The sequence below is a fragment of the Octodon degus genome, unplaced genomic scaffold, assembly GCF_000260255.1.
Source record: "Octodon degus isolate 3935 unplaced genomic scaffold, OctDeg1.0 scaffold00176, whole genome shotgun sequence".
Classification (NCBI taxonomy): Eukaryota; Metazoa; Chordata; class Mammalia; order Rodentia; family Octodontidae; genus Octodon; species Octodon degus.
The window spans coordinates 3,920,255-3,937,569 of NW_004524752.1; the positions used below are offsets into that span (position 1 = coordinate 3,920,255).

Below are 17,315 nucleotides of genomic sequence, written 5' to 3' on the forward strand. Positions count from 1 at the left end.
CCGCACAGGGTCCACGAAGCACATGCGCCGCAGGGGCACCTTCTGGCTGCAGCACCTGTCACAGAAGCACTTCCCGCAGCGGCGGCAGTGGTGCTTTCTGGTGATGAAGTCAAACTTAGCTTCACACTGCATGCATCTTGAGCACTCCTTGTCCGGGACCCACTGCGGCTCCTCCAGGCCGAACGGGCTTCCGAAGGCTCGGTGCTCGGGTACCATGCGCAAGCCACTGGGGGAGCGCACTAGCTTCTTGTGGTCGCGGTGCGCGGCCACCCCCGAGGACATGTCGCCACCTCAAGCCCTCTCGCCGCCGCCCAGCATCTCAATTTTTAATTCTATGTTCTGGTGTGCCAGACTGACAGCCCACATAAAATCTCTGTCAGAAACAGCAGAACCTCAAAACAGGCCTGTGCTGATATGATGGCTGTGTGGCTCCCAGCATCATCACTCTGTGGTAATATGGACCCGCATGCTGATACGTTTCTTGGCATACCCGCCTCTTCTTTATCGTGATTTCCTTGGAGATGGGGATATTTTATTCTCTTTTCATACTTACAAGAAACTAACACCATATAGGGCCTGTGAGATACTCACGTAAGAGGTTTAGATAAAGTCTGCTGAATAAAAGGAGTTAAGATCAAGGAGAGATCTTTATGGTTACAAGCCCTTCTAATGAATTGGTAACATTTCAGTTTAAAGGCCTATTTTATAGATATAGGAAAATAACTCCTGTAATGAACTAAAATACATAGTACAGTAAAATATACACAAATACCTGTTTTCCAGCTGTACATACTCAATTTAAAGGTAGCTAAAGTTGTTACCTTCTGTATGCCCTACTACCTGTCTAGACTTCGGCTATTGCTAATCTGGTCCCTGATACTGGCTGGGATTGGGAAGAATGACAATCTGGAAATGCTAAGAGGAAGAATGGGAAAAGAATAAGAAGATATTCCCAAGAATGACATAAGACAAAGCTGAAACCAGATCTTCAGGTATTACTGGACAATATTTCTGAGAGTAGAACCAACACTAGAACTCCCATATTATCTTTTTTTCTACAGAATGAACTATGCAAACATAAATGTTCTATATAGAGTACAAACTCACTACATAAGCCAAGGATAAGAAACACAAAAGGGCTTTGGGCAGCCAAAGTTTACTTATGAATACTAACAAGGTGATCAGCAGAACCTAACTAAGCCAAGGTCATTGTTTTAGGTTCATTTCAGGAAGCAGAGTGATTTGAGTTTCTTCTACTCCATAGAAGACCAGAAGCTGTATAACATTCCAACTCCTGAAAGACACCATTAAAGCAGATTCAGTAATTTAAAAAGCAGAGGAGGCAAACAACCTATATTTCTTAATCATTCAAAGTTTTAATTATTATCAGTAATGGATGACAGTAATCACAACTTTGGACAACAAAAGAAATGGTTAAGCTATATTTTAAAAAAGTAAGTAATAGATTGTAAGAACTTTTCCACAAGGAGTATAGCTAAACTGTTAATTCTGCATGTACTGTATTTCCCATCAACATCGGGTAAATGACACATGGCTATACACATGCCTCAGGTCAATATTTGAGAGATGGAATGATAGGCTTTATTGCCTTATCATTCCTGTTCTCTCTCTCTCTCTCTCTCTCTCTCTCTCTCTCTCTCTCTCTCTCTCTCTCTGGTGGAACTGGGGATTGAACTCAGGCCCTACTGAGCTATCTCCCTGGCCTGGTTCTGTTTTCTTTAACTCATAATTTCATATTCCTTGACCTCCTTTTATAAGGTATCCAAATTAGCACCTTCTCCTCTCAGGGGGTTGCTACCTTGTCACAAAGTATAGATCTCAAACATACACCAAAGTTCACTGACTCTAATGCATGAGCCTCTGATCTCTTACAGGATGACATATGTACCTTCAAGATTCCCTAGGTACAGACAGGCATTTCATATTTTTTTTTCCTTAAGAAAAATAAATGAGAAGATCTCCGCATTATATTTTTTTGTAGGCAGCTATAGGCTGTCATGCTGACATAAATTGGTCAGAAGCTGGTCTCAGTAGCAAAGTAAGGCCTTCTGTTCTGCACGACAGGCTCACAATAACGAATTCACTAGTCCTTGGTGATTATAGAGGCGGATTAAGGGAGGAAGCGGGGAGGGAGGGAGCAAGGGAGGGAGGGAGAGAGAGAGACAGACAGAGACACAGACAGACAGACAGACAGACACGGACAAAGAGACAGTGTGGAAGGAGGATCAACCAGAAAACTTACTTCAATTTAAGAGACAAGAGTTGATGCTACTGATACAACATTTTCAAGAGTATGAACAGCACATTTTGTAAAGGAATTTGAAACACATTTTCTGTTTTTATCAAAAGAGGACTAAACAATATCATATTTACACTAGGATATTTCTGCTTCCCTATTTTTCATCTAATGATCAACAAATATTTCCTACACAACTACTATACACTATGAGGTGTGCTATTATAACAAAATGTAGGGCTCACTGTTTTCCCAACCCAATCCACAAAACCACCTGGCACTGACATCCATGTTTAGAAGACTCTCTAAAGAGGAGGCTGAGGCAAGAAGATCACCTTGAATTCAAGGCCAGTCTGTGCTACATAGTGAGTTCAAGACCAGTCTGTACTATGGAGTAAAAAATGACCCTCCTTTTTACTATTTGTAACTATGAGCACAGAATACAAACAGCAGTCTCTTGCTTCTATTATGAGATGGTAGCAATCAACAAGAGACTACTTTTTTTTAGCTATTTTAAAAAGTTACCAATTGAAGAGCTAAAATTTCTGGTTTCAAGCTTTACACTACTGAAACAATAAACACACAAAGTGTAGGAAGCTGAAGTCTTCCCTGAAACAAAATTTCATTTAGGAATTCAAGATTTGGGGGACACAATAATTATTAATACAGTAATCTAATTTTCAATTAGATTCACACAGAATTTAGGCAAACAGTTAAGTACCTTTAGTACCTGCATCTCAGTTTCTCAATTATGTATCAGGGTGACAGACACATGCGGAAGTGCTCTACTTACACACAAGTCCCGTGTAAATTCAATTACAAAGTTTTGTAACACCAAAGCACACTGAGGTCACCAGCCCAATTTTTTAAAAAATTTATACATGCCTGTACGATGATTATAGGCATGGTTAATAAATAGCAATTTTAACTTCATCCAATTATAGGTCTATAAAATCCCAGACTTTAACAGCTAGCTCCTACATTTTTACTTCCAGGTGAGAAATGAAACTTCCAGAGGGAAAGTGGTAGCGTGTGGATGCTACTGAAATCCAGCCCTGGATCTTAGAAGCAGTTATCAAGCATCTTTCCTTTTCAAAAATGATAAATTCCTTACCCATCCCCATGCTAAGGTGGCCTGTAAACGGACCTATTCCACAACGCCCTGCCCTTCCACTTTCCATCTACAGTAGCATCTTTCTACTTATCTTCCTGTCTAGGGACTGACTGGTGACAGAAGCCTGACTAAAACGACTCTTTTGATCAGACCCCACAATCAAGGACACAGCCTGACAACAGTTCACGTTCGTCACCAATGGCAACGTTTCGGCTCGCTCTTAATCGCCCGGCTACCACACCCGGAAATGAATCTCCAGGGCAATCTACTTTGGACTAACATATCCTTCCCTTAAGTTGCGCCCCACAAGAGCGCCAGGTGCACGACCCCGAGGAGCCGGTGGTCCGTGGGCAAGGTTGTCCGCGCCTTCTGCTTCGGGCCTGCGGGCCACTTGGGCTACTCGGTCACGAGGTGGGCCCAGTGGAGACCCCGCAAGCGCGCGCTCCTCGGACGCAGCCGCCGCGGGCGGCCGGTAGGACACTAGGGCGGCACTGGGCCAGTCGCCTCTGGGGACTGCGCTCTGCTCGAGAGCTGGTCGCCACAAAGCCCCCCGGCCACCAAAGGCGGCCCCAGGTAAGGCCGCCCGCACCTCGGGCGGCCCAACAAGGCGGTAGCTGAGGCCGCATCCTTCCAGCCATGACGGTCCACAGGGACACACACCCCGGACCTGTCTCCAGGCTGCGGTGGTTCCCGCCTGGGACCTGCCGCAGCAGCCCGTAGACCACGCAGGGCACCCGCGCCCGGCTCCTCAGGGAGGCGCCCCGCCCCCCGCGGCCCCGCCGGGCGAGCGCGCGCCACGCACTGCGCCCCGCCCGTCTGCACTTTCCCGCCGGCCGCCCCGGGGCAGGGGTCGCGCGCCCTCCCCGCCCCCACGCCGCTCACCTGTCCGGCCTCAGGCTAACTCCATGGCGGCCCGCGCGGTGCGGTGCGGCCCTGGCCGCCCCCGCCGCCTCCGGGGAGGGGCAGCCCCACGCCGCTCTCACGGCCCCCAGCCGCCTTCGCCACTGCAGTTCCCGCCCACCCCCGGCCCGGCCATTCCGCGGCTGCCTCTCCCCGAGCTGAGCCGGCCGCTCCACACCCACCCCCCTCGCCTCCGCGGACCCCGACTGTTGGTACGGTCCAAGCGGAACGCCTTCCGCGCAACCAATCCAAGCGTGTACCTGGAGAAGCCCCGCCCCCGAACAGCCTGTCGGTGGGCGGCCTCCTTCCCCGCGCCACCGCGGGTTAACTCTGTCCGCCCTGGTCTCAGTCTTGCCTTCCGGTCTCCCTTGCGTATAAAACTGGCCGTAGGCTTACCGATGCTTTCTGTGTCCCCCTTTTCTCAGGCAGGTAGCTGGGCAGAGGGACTAGAGAGTTACAGTCGCTTAAGTTCTGTTTGCGAGAAGCAATTTCCATCTTTTTGCCCTTTTAATTTGTCTCCACTTGCATGAAGGTTCTGGCGACCTAAACGTACCCTCCTTTGACCAAAAGAGGACAGCCTTCCTACACGGAGCGCAAAGCATTTTTCCTTTTGACCAGAACTCCCTGCTACGCACTTCCAGTTGCATTTAACAAAAATCATGAATCGTTTTATGTTTGTCTTTGCAAACAGGTCAGTCAGATTTTGGTCCCCAGTGCCCTTACTACGCAGTAGACTCCAGATAAAAGCTTTGAATGAAAGTTTCTCCTCTTTCTTGTTTGTTTTCTGCTGACTCCGTACAGAGCATTCACTGAATCAGGCATTCATTTGTTCACTTACTGTATAGTAAGCTTGCACTTAATATGCCTGGCCTTGAAATATTACAATTATGCTACCCTAACATGTTTGTGTATATAAGGTCTAGGACGGAACTGGTCTTTTATTTTTTAGGAGCGCCAGACTGAGCTGACTTTTTAAAATTTAAGACCATATAGTTCATTGAAGTAGCAAAGTATTGGAAAAAACACTCCTTTACTGGCCACGTGATTTTTTTTTTTTCAGAACCGGGATTGAACTCAGACCCTTGTGCTTGCCAGGCAAGTGCTTATTCTACTGAGCCATCTCCCCGGCCCCTGGTTATGTGATATTGAGTGAACATTGGTTTCTTTATCTAGAAATGGGAGTATCTGCTTCACAGGATTGTTGTGAGAAATAAATTAGGAAATATGTGGGGAAAGTACTTGCAAATTATTGTGTAAAGTTAGTTGTTATGCATGCATATGTTGAGCACTTTCCAGCAGAGAAATGATTGAACTTGACACCCATCCCAGCCAATCTAGGTAGGAAGGCAGCATTCATCATGTAGGTAGCATTAATCACTGCAGGGATTGTACAGTCTGATGCAGAAGGCATCATATTAGCTTTCTACTAGATGTAGTTGAAAAGGTTTAAGGGTCATTATCCAACCAGGGAATACATAATTCTTGGGAAAATGAGCTGGACTGTGATAACCTATCTCATTTCTCTTGCAGGAGCATAGGTCTGTCTGCAGTCAGCTAGTCTCCTTGAACCTTATTCACTACATCAGAAGATCATAAAACAAAAGGGTAAGTCAATAATTCCTCCAAGACACTTTACCACTATCTTTTCTTCTCTGACAAGGACAGTGAGGATGAACTCTACCTGTCACTGCACAGGAGGTCAGTTCACCCTGCAGCCTCAGCTTTCTGGACAGATTTCTCTGTATATTTAAGGATTTTCAGAGAGGGAGGCCTCATGTTTCAGGTTGGTCACATTTCCTCTTCCCTCTTGAGAGATGGAGAGCTTGGGTACTAGCAAAATTGTCCCATCTCCTATTTTTTCCATCACCAGGCTACTTGACCCAGGCTCTATATGACTCTTTCAAACACCAGTATCATACCTGATACTCAAACCTCAATTTTCGTCCCTTCCTCCAATAACAGCATCAATAGTCTGCATATTCTAAGGGCTGCGAACCATGTAGTCTTTTAAGAAAGGACTTTGCATGACTAGCACACAGGAAGCAGCTGCATGGAATACAGGACACTTAAATTGTGTAGCACAGACTGTCTTTACTGAAAGAATCAGAGTCCAGGAAAATAGTGTGGGCTGGTTGTTGGCAGGAATGGAGGATTGAGGTGAGCAAAATAAGGATGGGAGGAGAAAGGAATAATGTGAACCAAAGTTAGGCAGTGCTATGTGAATTTATAGCCGACAGCCTGGGCAGATAATGCATGGCAGGAGAAGTGTTTATTTGCTCATTGATTCACTCATTCATACCTTCATTCATTGCATGAGTGCTACACTGAGATGCCAGACACTGAGCTAGACCCAGGTCATGCAGAGATGAATAAAGGTAGATCCCTATCCATGAGAGGCTTAATAAGCTAGGTGTTCTCACCCACGGTCAGATGATTTTGTTAAGACTCTTGTGATCTTTTTTCTTTCCATTCCGATGCTGTGTGCATTTGCAGATGTCTGATTTCATCTTTGCCTTTATCTCCCTTGTTCTTAAACCATAAGACTCTTAAAGATACAAGACTGACTTTATCTTTTTCAACCCTCACTTGTGGAGTACCTTCTCTGCACTGATATGCTACAGTGCATTCAGTTGGAACCAGAGCAGGAATCTGGCTAGCCCTCTCAGCTTTGAGGGCAGTGGACATCCTCAGCAGAGAAGGCTTGGTTACCAGCCCTCATGTAGAACCCCATCAGAGGCTTGTCCATGGTGTGCAGAATTCAGTAGGAAGCCCGCTGCTTGGCATTTACAGTCCCAGTGTGCCTTTTGTGGCCTGTTTTGGGAGTATTCCTTATTCTCTGCTCTTTAAGGCTCACTTCCTCTCCTTTTTCTCGCCCACATGGCTGTGATCATACTGTGTCTTCCTGGGGTTCTACTTTACTACCACCTGTATAAATGTGGAATTTCTCTTAATGCCCCTTGTTCATGGAAGCTTTCATGGTGTTTCCAGTTGGACTGGCTTTTCTTGACTTCTGAGAACCAGCACTTTTTATTTTTTATTTTTCTACATTGTGTTAGTATATGGTTTGTACTGAAGCCTTTGGGAATCTGATACTGTTCCCCTGGGCTACATAGTCTTCAATGCCACAGACAATGTGGTGCTGACATCTGTGTCTTCTACGGAGCCAACACTGTACATGGCCATAGTAGACATGACATGCGAGAGTCTGAGGAGAGCCAGGTGCTGCAGAGTTGGGGAACCAAACACTGGAGGCTTATTGCCTGCTGTTTTCATCATTGTAAGCATCTTCTAAAAACAGTTTCAGAATTTCTAAGTCTCTACCAATTTGTCAAGCTCCAGGACTCCAGTAGCAGTCCAGAAATCCCAAGGTATAAAAGAGAGCATTGGCTCAAGGTGTGAAAGCAACGCACATGCTCATTTTCCTTGAACCCGCAACAATGGATCCCCCTGAAACTAACTTGAGTTCTACATCAAGCAAGTTGAGGGGAGTCAGAGGGAAGCTTACCCCATTCCAGGGTGCTAGGATCCTGGGGAGAGGGTGACAGGGAGCGTTAGTGAGTGAAGAAGCACATGTACCCTTCCAGTTCTTGGCCAGGGTCATGTGCACTGTGCTCTCTGGGGACAGTGGCCTCTGCATTCCTTTCCCGTGGGAGCAATAACTTTCTTTTCATTTTGCCATCCAACTCTGCAGAGCTACACCGAGCCCTCCCCTTGGTGAATGCAGTGGACTGGCCGCTGAGACTTTCTGTGGTGTCCTGTCAGTGTAGTCTGAGTGGACATGTGTTGTACATCCAGCTTCTCCGCTGGGACATTCAGGCCATGAGTTCCAAAAGTTTTAGAAATCTTTTAGTCTTTTTCCTAGTCTGCTAATATTTTTACAAAACTAACTTACATATCCCAAAGCTCACCTATTTGAAGTGTCCAATTCAGTGTATTTTAGTAGATTTACAAAGTTGAACAGTACCATATCTAATTTTGGAACATTTTCACCATCCCCAAAATTAATATAGGCTATTTTTTAATACTGAAAATACATTTATCTATTTAAGTCTGGTTTGAAAATCTTCATATCAAGAGTGAAAGGAAGGGCCAGCCAAATAGCTCAATGGATTAAAGCACCTGCAAGCAGGCACAGAGGCTGGGGGTTCGATCCCCAGGCCTGCCGAGCTGGCCTCACCCCCACAGCACACTGAGATGGCAGTTGAGACTGGGCGTTGTGGTACGTGCCTGTAATTCCAGCTCTTGAGAGACTGTAAACAGGTAGATTACTACTTGTCTGATCTAGTAGTGAGACCTTGAACACCCTGTAGACCCTTTCCTAAATATACAAAAAAAAAAGAGCCAAAAGAAAATATAGTAAGGGGTAGGTTAAACTCCTGGAGTGAGTAAGAATGCAAAAAAATCATGGTTCTTAAGGCTATACTTAACTGCTTAACTGCCATGTATGGTGGCAGTAACTTAATAACAATTACAAGTTACTTGTTTTGTTGCATTGTGTATTATTCAGTAAATATTCAAGGTGCTATCTAACCATTTTCCAGTTTGTGGTGGCACTTTCTAATATGGCTCTTCAATGGGTTGAGCAAAGATAGTACTGCAAATGCTGGATCGCTTATTCTCCCTAGGCAGTAACTTTGTAATATGCCCAGGATGGGGTATCCAGTACACATTGTGTGTGCACATGTGTATGTGTAATGGAAACTCTTTAAATTTTATTAGCTCAATTTAGTACATGAAGTAATTGCATTAATTACTACCTGAAGTAATTGTAGTCCTATGGACATTCTGGGTTCCTCAAACTTCATTTTGTTCAAGACCCCACTCAGAAAGCCAGAAACCTCCCACCCTACGCAGGACACATGGTGAGGCATCTAGCAGAAGGCTTTTGATCCCTTCCCATGGCTGCCTCAGGGACATGCTAGAACATCATGGGATGATGGTTAAGTATCTTATACCTGTAGGCACCCCTCTCCACAATGATTTGCATTTACTATTTGTTGTGGGATGAAGTCCTAGCAAGGGTACTTTCAAAAAGCTCTTAGTTGATTCTAGTTTGCAGACAAAGCTGAGAACCACTGTCCTACTAGTAACTAAACCAGGACCACTTTAATAAATGGAATCGTGTGAAACTGCCATCTTTATAGGGCAAAGATCTGCTGAACATCAGTAATTTTTTATTGCTTGATCAGTATATGGACAACTGATTTTTATTTTGTGGAGAATATGGGTAGGTTGGTTTTTTTGTGGGGAGGGCAGTACATTGTTCAGAGAACCAGTCTTCCAGAGAAATGGATCCTACAGTAAGCAAGAATGAATGATATGACAGGAAAGACAGTGTTCTGTGTAGTCACTTCATGGACTGGACTTGTGGTCTGGATGTAGAAGGGCAACAATTTAATACAGACTCATAATTTATAGGATTATTTTATAATATTCATCTTAATAGTCAAATGCAAAAGACAAGAGATCTGTCCATACATTAGAGACCCCAAGAATATAGTTGAGGGCCTGGATCTTATGGCAATGTCCTGTACAAATCCAACTGAAGACCTAGAGCTCATGACAATGTCCCCCACAAGTCCAGCTGGAGGTCTAGAGCACATGACAGTGTCTCCTGTAAGTCTCTTTCAAGGATCTCTGCTAGGAAGGCCCAAAGGCCAGTGGTGGTTGCCAGAAAGTCAAAGGATCTGTGCCAGCAGGTTGAAGGATCTGTATCAGCACGTTGAGGGATCTGCACCAGAGCTAGGAAGTGACGCTCAAAGTAAGGACCAGAGCTTCCCTGAAAAGAACTGAATCCACCCTCAGCCACAGTAAAGTCCCAAGCTCCTCCAATGATAACAGCTAAGTTCATATCAAGAAAGCCAGTGTGACAGGTTTCTCTAGGAGAATCAATAGCACCACCTCTTCCTCCCCAGTTCTCCTTTTTATGCTGTTTGCAACAATCCTGGAGTGGGTGCTCCACTCCAGAACCATACTGATTAAGTTCAGCTGGGTGTTACAAGTTGCCCATTAGTCTACTACAGGACTCCCTACATCTTTTCTTCTAGTGTGTCCTAAATGTTTAGAAGCCTGGAGTTGGCAGACATAAAGGGAAATGAGCAAAGAAGATTAAGGATAGGACAACCACAAATATTAGAAATATGATGAAACAGGGAATCTGGCATCATCTTCAGAAATGGGGGGGAGGGGAGAGTAGGGGAGGAGAGAGGAGAGAAGGAGAAGAGCGGAGTCATTCAACATTTGAGACACACTCTGATAAATGCATTTTTAAGTGACTTCATTCTTGTGTGACCATCATAGAATATATATATATATATATATATATATATATATATATATATGCTAAGGTAGATATGATGTCACTAGGTGATAGGGTTTTTTCAGCTCCATTACAATGTATGGGACCATTATTGTATATGCATTCTGTCATTGACTGAAACATTGAACATTGTCATGTGGTGCTTAACTAAGTACATATTTAGTTAAATGTGTATATACTTAAATACAGATTAGACCATTGTCATGGTTTGGGTTTTTTGCAAGGGGAACAATATAGGAAACGTTTTATAATATTTTATAAGGAATCACCCAAAGAATCATATACAAGAAGTGCATAAGAAGTACAGGAAATCTGTCCACACATGAAAGAAGGAAGAATCCAGCTGAGGGCCTGGATCCTAATATCCTGCGTGAGTCTAGCTGAAGACCTAGAGCCCATGACAGTGCCTTCCACAAGTCCAGCTGGAGGCTGACAGCCCATGACAAAGCCTCACACAAGTCCACTTCACAGATCTGTGCTGGAAAGGCCCAGAGGTCAGCGATGGAAGCTAGATAGTCTATGCTAGTAGGATGAAGGATCTGTGCTAGCAGGCTGAGGAATCTGTACTGGAGCCAGGAAGCAGCACTCAAGGTAAGCACAGAGCTCCCCACAAGAGGACCACAGCCATTCTCAGCAACAGTGATATCCTGAGCTCCTCCAGTGATAAGAAAAGCAGAGTTCTCATCAGGAAAGCCAACATGACAAGCTTCTCTAGGAGGCAGAGGAATGTACCATCTTCCCCTCCAGAGCTGGGAAGTGATGCTCAAGATGAGGGCCAGAGCTCCCCCAAATTGCTACGGAATCAGAGCTTCCACAGCCATTCTTAGGGACAACGAAAGTCCCAAGCTCTTCCTCCAAGAATAGCCAAGTTTATCAGGAAAGCCAGTATGACAAGTCCTCCAGCAGAATAGCCCAAGAGAGCCAGCAGCTCCCAGTAGCTTCTCCAACCGTGTTGCTAACAGCCTCTTGACACCCCTCCAGTTCTGCTTTTTATGTTGCTGGCAACAATCCTCAGGTGGACCTCCCACACCCAGAACCATGCTAGTTCAAGTCAGCTGGGTATAACAAGTTGACCACCAGTTAGAAATCCACTACAGCCATCTATGGATTGGTATCTGGTCCTCAGTCCTTGAGTTTGTGACTATTCTAGAAGGCAGATGTTTGTGGAACAAGGAGATGGCCCAGAATAAAGATGCTTGACGTGGTGGGACTATAAACCCAGGGAGAAAGGAGTCAATATCTCACTAACAAGAATGGCATGCCCCAGGGAAAATTGGGGAGCATGAGTGGGGGGCCCTTGAGGTAAGGCAGATGTTATGGTTTGTATCTGGATGTCTCCCCAAAGCCTCATGTGCATGGGCGGTGGGCTTTTTAGAAGTGGCTGAATCTAGAGTTTGTGATTGGTTCATTGTCTAGTGCTGAATTAAGGGTGAGTGATTGCTGGATCAGTCCAGTGATTGCATGGGCCCCCCCTAATCACAGCAGTCTGGATAAGGACAAAATGGGTAAAAGTCTTATTCCCCCTTCCCTTTTTCCTCTTGTTCTTTAAACTCTTCTGACGCCATATACAGTTGCCCCTCAGCTATGCCACCCTGCCTTGGAGCCAGCCAACTATGGAGTAAACCCTCTACAAACTGTAAGCTAAATAAACCTTTCCCTCTTTAACTTTGGGTGTCAGGTATTTTGTCCCAGCAATGAGAGAAAAGTAACTAAGGACAGAGGGACAGGGCAGCCACGAAGAGTGTATACAGGGACTTTAAGTGATAATAAAAGCCCTGTCAGAAATTGCTAATACCAAGCCGTTATTTTCTCCATGGCAAGGCCTATGAGGAAGAAAGAAAAATAGTTTGACAGTGCCCAAGACACCCTCAAAGCTGTTTCTCTGTTTTGTTCTGGGTTCTAATTTAATGTTACCCAGCCAAGCCAGGAAACCATTTATCTTAGACTCTTCTTGCGCACCCCACTGTGGTCAGCACCTAGTTGTGTCGGGCTTCCAAAGACCCTTTGGATCCAGCTCCTTCCTCTGGCTGCCCCCAGTGTGTTCAGGCTCCATTTCTTTCCCTCTGGATTATGCCAGAGGGAAATTCTGTGGGCTAATTCTGTGGGCTATATTGACCTGGCCATAGGGGTCCCAGGTATCTAGCTAAGCCTTAGTTCTTGGCATACCATGAAGGTGTTTCCAGAAGAGATCAGCACTGAACTGGTGAAGTGAGGAAAGCATGTGGCCTTCATCTAACCTGCTGAGGGTCTGAGTCGAACAAAAGCAGAGAAATGTTAAATGTGCTCTCTGCCTGGATGCTTGAGCTGAGACATCAGTCTGCCTTCAAAACCTACTGTTTTAGGTTTTCAGGAATGAACTGGAATCTACTTGCGTATTTGAGCCACATTACTGAATTTCCTAGATTCTACAACTCCTCAGCCTCTTTAATTCCATCAACACCTTGTGATAAATTAAGAAAGAGAAAGAAAAAGTATGGGTGTGTGTGAGGGGAGAGATCTATCACAGTGGTAGCTCAGTTCAAACCTAATTCATTCCATGATTCTGGAAAAGATGGCCATGTTTGGTTTGTGTGGGAAAGAAGACCACAGTTCTCTGTTCATCACCCAATTCAGAGCTGGCAAAGAAAAACAGAATTTTGCCGAACATTTCTGTTTGAGAACCAAATTCTTCAAAAAAGCATTTGGGAACCGAGGTAACACAAGTCCTATTTTGATGCAGAACCCAACTAGGCAGATTTGATGAAATGGGCTAAATATTTGTGTTCCTCACAAATTTACATATATATATATTTTAGGGAAGGGTCTAGAGGGTGTTCAGAGTCTCACTACTAGATTGGACTCGTCGTGATCCGCCTGTTTACAGCTTCCCAAGAGCTGGGATTACAGGTGTGTGCCACCATGCCCAGTCTCAATTGCCAGCTCAGTGCGCTCCAGGGGCAGGGCCAGCACAGCAGGCCCGGGGATTGAACCCCCAGCCCCTGCACCTGTTTGCAAGGCAACAAATTTATATGTTGAAGCCTAAATCTCCAGTGTGGTGGTATGTGGAGATGGGGCTTCTGGGGGTAGCTGTGTTATGAGTTAAGAACTCTCATGAATGGGATTAGTATCCTTTTAAGAAAAGACAGAGAGGTGGCCTCTCTCTTGTTTCCTGCCCTATGAGGTCAAGGTGGTCATTTGCAAATGACAAAGCAGGCCATTGCCAGGCACCCTATATCTGCTGGCACCTTGATTTTGTATTTTTCCAGCTTCCTGATCTGTGAGAACTAAATCTGTATGTATGGTCATCTGTCAGAGCAGCCTCCCCCCATGCAATCTATTCCACATAATCATTATGGAATATACTTCTAGGAAGATCTTTCAAAAACGAAACCATAATCGTATACCTGCTTACAACTTTTAAGGACTCGAGGAATAAAGCCCAAAGTTCTTAACAGAGCATATGTACTCTCAAAGCCTTTGGAGTCAGGGTAGAGTTTCAACTTGATTGGCTTTGGGATCCACACTGGGGATTGGTGGAGCACACATTCATGTATGTCTGGGGGACCGTGGAGGTGAGCTTGGTAACATACACACTGTCCAGCCCCTTCCTGTCTGGCTCTCTTCCCCTGTTCTGCTTCCCAGCAGTCATGAGCTAAACAGCTTTGTTCTACCATGTCCTTTCACCATGCTGTCTTTGCCTTGGATCCTATTGTAGTCTGGGGTTTTTGCAAGGGAAAACAATGCAATACAGAATAATTAATTATAAGATTATCTTATAATAGCCACCCTAAAAATCATATACAAAGAGAGTGCAGGAAATCTGTCCACACGCTAAAGACCAAATAATCCAGTTGCGGGCCTGGGTCCCACAGTAATGTCCTGCATGTTTCCCCCTGGAGGCCTAGAAACCATGACAATGTCTCATACAGGCCTTTTTCATGAATATACACTGGGAAGACCCAAAGGTCAATGATAGAAGTTAGAAAATCTGTACCAGTGGGATGAAGGATCTGTGTTAGGCTGAGGGATTTGAACTGGAGCCAGGCAGCAACACTCAAGGTAAGAACCAGAGTGTGCCCCAAAAGTACCATAGCCATCCTCAGCAACAGTGATGTGCCAAGCTCCTCTGACAAAGAGGACAACCAAATTTCCATCATGACAAACTTCTCCAACAAACTGAGGCTGTGTACTGTTGTCTCTTCCAGAGCCAGGAAGTGATGCTCAAGGTGAGGACCAGAGTTTGCCCAAGGTGAACTGCAGCCATCCTCTGACGAGATCCTGAGCTCCTCCTCCAGTGAGAACAGCCAAGTTCATCAGGAAATCCAGCATGACAAGGTTCTCCAGCAGAACAGCCCAAGAGAAAAAGCTTCCAACAGCTTCCCTAACAGGACAGTTGGCTGGATCTAGCTTCTCTAGTTTTGCCTCTTTTTGTACTGAGGATCAAACTCAGGACCTTGTGCTTGCCAGGCAGGTGCTTATGCTGCTGGGCTATCTTGCTGGCCCTCTAATTCTGCCCTTTATGCTGCTGGCAGTATCCTCAGGTGGACCTCCCACACCCAGCACCATGCCAGTTCAGTCCAGCTGATTGTAACAAGTTGACCACCAGTTGGAAATCCACCACAAATGCTTTTAAAACTGTTTACAGAAAAGAAGCTAACTAGTACAGCAATTAACCACTAAGAAGAATATATGCAGTGTATTATTTTTTGAAACTGTACTTTCGATTTGATTTGAAACTGTCTCATTGCTATATGTTTATCAATAAAACTTTGAAAAGAAAAAAGAAAAAAGTAACATAGCTTAAAAAAAAGAAAAAGAAAAGAAGCTAACCCCCAAAAGACCAAGGAGGAAAACATTTAATAACAGTTGGGCAACATTATCTGATGGCAACAATAAAAATGTTACATTTCATCCTTTCAAGGGCCTGAAATGTCTTAGACTCTTCTCTTTGCTGAGACAAAATATCTCACACCCAGGAGTTGGAGGAGGAAAGGTTGATTTGGGCTCACAGTTTGTAGAGGTTTCAGCCTATAGCTCTCTCTAAGGCTGGATAGCATGGTGGAGGGACATTACAGAAGAACAGCCCATGGCAGAGCAGGCAAGAGACAGCTAGCAGCAAGCAGCAGCAGCCTGTCTTCTTTTACTCCCTTTATAAGGTGTTGTTGTTTTTTTTTTTAATGTCTTTGGTACAGGGTCTCATTACACAGGTCAGACTTGTAGTGATCTTCCTGTTTTTAGCCTCTCCAGTGCTGGACAGGCATGTGCCACCACTCCCGGTCTTGGTGGCTCAGCATGCCCAGGGGCAGAGCTGGCAGGGTATGTGATGCCAGGGATTGAACCCAGTCACTGTGCTTGCCTAAGTAGGTGCTTAGTCTACTGTGCTATCTCACTAGCCCTTTTAGAAGTCTTTTGAGTGGTGCTACACACACCCAAATTGGGCCTCCCTGTTATCACACCCAGAACTATGATAGACCAATAAGCAAACTGTTCCAGTACCATACACTTTTAATCCCAGTGTCACACATCCTAGATCCAGCCACCCCCCAAAAGCCCCACCTATGAGCACATGAGGCTTTTGGGAACATCTAGATACAAGCTATAACACTGAGTAATGAAATCAAATGAACTGACTTTGGATTTAGCCCAGTATCCTCATTTTCTAGTGCAGAAGTAACTACAGAGTTGAAGTAACTTGTCCACAATTACAGTTTGTCAGAGTAGAATCAATAAGAATCTGGATCCCAAGTCATATCTCCTATGTACCACTGGATGTGGCACTCTAGTAACCTAGGAACAGCTTCTCACCTCACCTACCTCCTGCTATCAAAAAGGAGTTCAGAAGTCTCTCTGCATCTGGATGAAGATTAGCTATTTCAGCAGCATGGATCAATATTGTTAAATGGTATAGACACTATGGTTTCCTCTTCTCCCTGGTGGAGGGCTGGTCTTATCAGACAGTTTCTCAGCTTTCTGTGCAGAACTGTTTTTGGTTTTTTGGAGCCAACTGGATCTAAGGTATATGATACTGGGATTAAGGATGTATAGTACTAAATTACTCCACTGATTGGAAGTAGCATAGTTCTGGGTGTGTGGCTGAATGGATTTACTGAAGACAGACACCCTGGGTATAGGAGGTACCAATCAATAGGCTTGCAGCTTGGATGGGATAAAAGGGAAAGGGGGTTGTTGCTGCTTCACTGCCTCCTCCCTGCTTTGCTAGAGTGTTTCTCCTCTGTAGTGGCCCTCTGCCATACCACCAAGTTACACACCCTGTGTTGGAGCCCACAGACTGTGGACTCTATTACTATATAATGGGTGCAAAATTTCAGTTTTGCAAGAGGAAAAAAGTTGTGAAGGTGGCTGGTGGTGATGGTCATTCAGCATTTGAATATATTTAACACTATTGAATATATAGAGATTTTTAAAAGGAGAAAGATGAATTATAAACACCCAACTTCCTACTTTTGGATGTCACTTTGTAAAGAGGCTATACGTACAGTTTAGCAACAATGTTACAGTCATGATGGTAGAAACTCAGATCTCTCTATATCATCTCACCCCAGAAAGAATGGCTATCATAAAGAAATCACCCAACAACAAATGTTGGAGAGGCTGTGGGGAAAAAGGAACCCTTCTGCATTGCTGGTGGGAATGTAGACTGGTACAACCGTTATGGAAATCAGTATGGAGACTCCTTAGAAAAGTTGGTCTAGAAATCCCATTTAAACCAGCTATTCCTCTACTGG

General features: G+C 44.8%; 1 protein-coding gene, 1 long non-coding RNA gene and 1 pseudogene across 2 annotated transcripts in view; 1 reads left to right on the forward strand and 2 right to left on the reverse strand.

The window, feature by feature from the left end:
- Nucleotides 1–315, reverse strand: part of LOC101565853 — a 2,310-nt pseudogene extending 1,995 nt beyond the window's left edge.
- Nucleotides 1–4,396, reverse strand: part of Fam20b (FAM20B, glycosaminoglycan xylosylkinase) — a 42,869-nt gene extending 38,473 nt beyond the window's left edge. Inside the window, exon 1 of the mRNA XM_004643448.2 lies at nt 4,254–4,396. The gene's annotated coding sequence lies outside the window, so the exon portion shown is untranslated. The remainder of the gene's footprint in view (nt 1–4,253) is intronic.
- A 142-nt stretch (nt 4,397–4,538) lies between these two features.
- LOC111813252 lies at nt 4,539–14,813 on the forward strand. Its single transcript, XR_002818557.1, has 3 exons — nt 4,539–4,962; nt 5,802–5,876; nt 14,775–14,813. It is a non-coding gene; the product is annotated as an uncharacterized LOC111813252 (long non-coding RNA).
- Nucleotides 14,814–17,315: the final 2,502 nt, after the last annotated feature.